General features: G+C 38.0%; 1 non-coding gene across 1 annotated transcript; it reads right to left on the minus strand.

Moving 5' to 3' along the window:
* Positions 1-1,527: 1,527 nt before the first annotated feature.
* Positions 1,528-1,631, minus strand: LOC130953223 (small nucleolar RNA R71). Its single transcript, XR_009075395.1, has one exon. It is a non-coding gene; the product is annotated as a small nucleolar RNA R71 (small nucleolar RNA).
* Positions 1,632-4,770: the final 3,139 nt, after the last annotated feature.

The following is a 4,770-nucleotide window of genomic DNA, read 5'->3' on the forward strand; positions in this document are numbered from 1 at the left end:
TGTGTCTTGATCCAAAATTTTCATGTTTTGGGTCATTTTTGTGTTTTTCTTTAAAAATTTAAAAATCAAAAAAATATCTTTTCCTTATTTTCCTCCAAATTTTCGAAATTTTGGGTTGACTTGGTCAAAAATTTTCAAAATTAGTTGTTTCTTACAAGTCAAGTCAAAATTTCAAATTTTAAAAAAATCTTATCTTTTCAAAATCTTTTTCAAAAATCATATCTTTTTCATTTTTTTTTATAATTTTCGAAAATTTCAAAAATTATTTTTCAAAATATTTTCAAAATCTTTTTCTTATCTTTTTATCAAATTTTCGAAAATTAAGCTAACAATTAATGTGATTAGTTCAAAAATTTGAAATTTGTTACTTTCTTGTTAAGAAAGGTTCAATCTTTAAATTCTAGAATCTTATCTTGTAGTTTCTTGTTAGTTAAGTACTTTTTTAAAATTAAATCTTTTTCAAATATATCTTTTTATCTTTTATCTTATCTTTTTCAAAAATTTTTATCTTTTTCAAAATTTGATTTCAAAATATCTTATCTAACTTCTTATCTTCTTATCTTTTTAAAATTTTGATTTCAAATCTTTTTCAATCAACTAACTAACTTGTTGTTTGTTTCCTATCTTTTTCAAAACCACCTAACCACTTTTCCCTCTTCTATTTTCGAAAATATCTCTCTCTTTTTCAAAAATTCTTTTTAATTAATTAATTGTCTCATGTTTAAATTTTTAATTATAATTTAATTCTAATTTTCGAAAATCACTAACCCTTTTTTTTTTTAAAAAAATTATTTTCGAATTTCTTTTCTCCTCTCTCTCTTCTCATTCTATTTAATTATTTAATTACTAACACTTCTCTTCACCTATCTTCATCCATAAATCCGAATCCATTCTTCATTCTTCTACCCCCTTTCTTTTTCTACTAACATAAAGGAATCTCTATACTGTGATATAGAGGATCCCTTTTTCTTTTCTTGTTTTCTTCTCTTTCATATGAGCAGGAACAAGGATAAAGGCACTCTTGTTGAAATTGATCCAGAACCTGAAAGGACTCTGAAGAGAAAATTAAGAGAAGCTAAATTACAACAATCCAGAAACAACCTTTCAGAAATTTTCGAACAAGAGAAGGAGATGGCCGAAAATAATAATAATAATGCAAGGAGAATGCTTGGTGACTTCACAAAACCAACGTCCAAGTTTGATGGAAGAAGCATCTCCATTCCTGCCATTGGAGCCAATAACTTTGAGCTGAAACCTCAGCTAGTTGCTTTAATGCAACAAAACTGCAAGTTTTATGGACTTCCATCTGAAGATCCTTATCAGTTTTTAACTGAGTTCTTGCAGATCTGTGAGACTGTAAAGACGAATGGAGTTGATTCTGAAGTCTACAGACTCATGCTTTTCCCTTTTGCTGTAAGAGACAGAGCTAGAGTATGGTTGGATTCACAACCCAAGGATAGCCTGGACTCATGGGATAAGCTTGTCACTGCATTCTTGGATAAATTCTTTCCTCCTCAAAAGTTGAGCAAGCTGAGAGTGGATGTTCAAACCTTTAAACAAAAAGATGGTGAATCCCTCTATGAAGCTTGGGAAAGATACAAGCAGCTGACCAAAAGATGTCCATCTGACATGTTTTCAGAATGGACCATATTAGATATATTCTATTATGGTCTCTCTGAATTTTCGAAAATGTCATTGGACCATTCTGCAGGTGGATCTATTCACCTGAAGAAAACGCCTGAAGAGGCTCAAGAACTCATTGACATGGTTGCAAATAACCAGTTCATGTACACCTCTGAGAGGAATTCCGTGAATAATGGGGTACCTCAGAAGAAAGGAGTTCTTGAAATTGATACTCTGAATGCCATATTGGCTCAGAACAAAATGTTAACTCAACAGGTCAACATAATCTCTCAAAATCTGAATGGATTGCAACATGCATCCAACAGTACTAGAGAGGCAGCTTCTGAAGAAGCTTATGATCCTGAAAACCCTGCCATGGCAGAGGTTAATTACTTAGGTGAACCTTATGGAAACACCTATAACTCATCATGGAGAAATCATCCAAATTTCTCATGGAAGGATCAACAAAAACCTCAACAAGGTTTTAACAATGGTGGACGAAACAGGCTGGGCAATAGCAAGCCATATCCATCATCTTCTCAGCAACAGACAGAGAACTCTGAACAAAACAATTCTAATTTAGCCAATATAGTCTCTGATCTGTCAAAGGCCACTTTCAGTTTCATGAATGAAACAAGATCCTCCATTAGAAATTTGGAGGCACAAGTGGGCCAGCTGAGTAAGAAAGTCATTGAAACTCCTCCCAGTATTCTCCCAAGCAATACAGAAGAGAATCCAAAAGGAGAGTGCAAAGCCATTGACATAGTCAATATGGCCGAATGCACAAGGGAGGAGGAGGACGAAAATCCTAGTGAGGAAGACCTCCTGGGACGTCCCTCAATCAAGAAGGAGTTTCCTATTGAGGATCCTGAGGAATCTGAGGCTCATCTAGAGACCATAGAGATTCCTTTAAATCTCCTTCTGCCATTCATGAGCTCTGAAGACTATTCATCCTCTGAAGAGAATGAAGATGTGCCTGGAGAGCAAGTTGCTCAATACTTAGGAGCTATCATGAAGCTGAATGCCAAGCTGTTTGGTAATGAGACTTGGGAAAGTGAACCTCCCTTGCTCATTAGTGAACTAGATACTTGGATTCAGAGAACTCTACCTCAAAAGAAACAAGATCCTGGAAAGTTCTTAATACCTTGCACCATTGGCACCATGAGCTTTGAAAAAGCTCTATGTGACCTGGGGTCAGGGATAAATCTTATGCCACTCTCTGTAATGGAGAAGCTGGGGATCATTGAGGTACAACCTGCCTTGTTCTCATTACAATTGGCAGACAAGTCCATGAGACAAGCTTATGGAATAGTAGAGGACGTGCTAGTAAAGGTTGAAGGCCTTTACATCCCTGCTGATTTCATAATCCTAGACACTAGGAAGGAAGAGGATGAATGCATCATCCTAGGAAGACCTTTCCTAGCCACATCAGGAGCTGTGATAGATGTCAACAGAGGTGAGTTAGTCCTTCAATTGAATGGAGACTACCTTGTGTTTAAAGCACATGGCCATCCCTCTGTGACAAAAGAGAGTAAGCAAGAAGAGCTTCTCTCAGTTCAGAGTCAAGAAGAGCCCACACAGTCAAAATCTAAGTTTGGTGTTGTGAGGCCACAACCAAACTCTAAGTTTGGTGTTCAAACCCCATATCCAAACTCTAAGTTTGGTGTTGGGACTACACACTAAATTGACCTGATCACCATGTGGCTCCATAAGAGCCACTGTCAAGCTATTGACATTAAAGAAGCGCTTGTTGGGAGGCAACCCAATTTTATTTATCTAATTTTATTTTATTTTGTTTCTTTGTTATTTTTGTGTTTAATTAGGTACATGATCATGAGGAGTCACGAAAAAAATCAAAAAAATTAAAAACAGAGTCAAAAACAGAAGAAAAAATTTTTCACCCTGGAGGTAGCGCAGACTGGCGTTCAACGCCAGTAAGGTGCATCTGGCCGGCGTTCAACGCCAGAACAGAGCACCATTCTGGCGCTGAACGCCCAAAACAAGCAACAACCTGGCGTTAAACGCCAGGTTGGTGCACAGAAAGGACAAACTGGCGCTGAACGCCAGAAACAAGCATGAAACTGGCGTTCAACGCCAGAAACATGCATTACATTGGCGTTGAACGCCCAGAACATGCACCAATGGGCGTTTGAATGCCAGGATGATGCATGAAGGCATGTTACATGCCTATATGGTGAAGGAATGGTATTTGTTTTCACCTCAGGATCTGTGGACCCCACAGGATCCCCACTTCAGGATCTGTGGACCCCACAGGATCCCCACCTAACATATTCCTACCTTACCTCCTAATCCTAGTTTTTGTGAATGTGATTACCCTTTCACATGTCACACTTCCCAACATCTTCTTCATCAATCACCTCAATTCCTCTTCCCAATTACCCATTCACCATTCACATCAACCTCCTCTTCCCCATAAACCCCACCTACCCTCATAAAATTCAAATTCAATTTTCCACCCATTCCCACCCAAAATGGCCGAACACTAACCCTCCCCTCTCACTATAAATACCCTCCCATTCTTCTTCATTTTCACACAACACAAATACCTTCTTCTCCCATATAGCCGAACCCACTTCTCTCCCTCTCTACCATTTTCTCTTCTTCTTCTTCTACTTTTTTTTTCTTTCTTGCTCGAGGACGAGCAAATTTTAAGTTTGGTGTGGTAAAAGCATAAGCTTTTTTTGTTTTTCCATTACCAATGGCACCTAAGGCCGGAGTTTCCTCAAGAAAAGGAAAAGGAAAAGCAAAAGCTTCCACCTCCGAGTCATGGGAGATGGAAAGATTCATCTCCAAGAGCCATCAAGACCACTTCTATGATGTTGTGGCAAAGAAGAAGGTGATCCTTGAGGTCCCTTTCAAGCTCAAGAAAAATGAGTATCCAGAAATCCGACATGAAGTTCAAAGAAGAGGTTGGGAAGTCCTAGCCAACCCCATACAACAAGTTGGAATTTTAATGGTTCAAGAGTTCTATGCCAATGCATGGATCACTAGGAACCATGACCAAAGTATGAACCCAAGCCCAAAGAATTATCTCACAATGGTTAGGGGGAAATACTTGGATTTCAGTCCGGAAAATGTGAGGTTGGCGTTTCATTTGCCCATGATGCAAGGTGATGAACACCCCTA

The sequence above is a fragment of the Arachis stenosperma genome, chromosome 9, assembly GCF_014773155.1.
Source record: "Arachis stenosperma cultivar V10309 chromosome 9, arast.V10309.gnm1.PFL2, whole genome shotgun sequence".
In the NCBI taxonomy this organism is placed as follows: domain Eukaryota; kingdom Viridiplantae; phylum Streptophyta; class Magnoliopsida; order Fabales; family Fabaceae; genus Arachis; species Arachis stenosperma.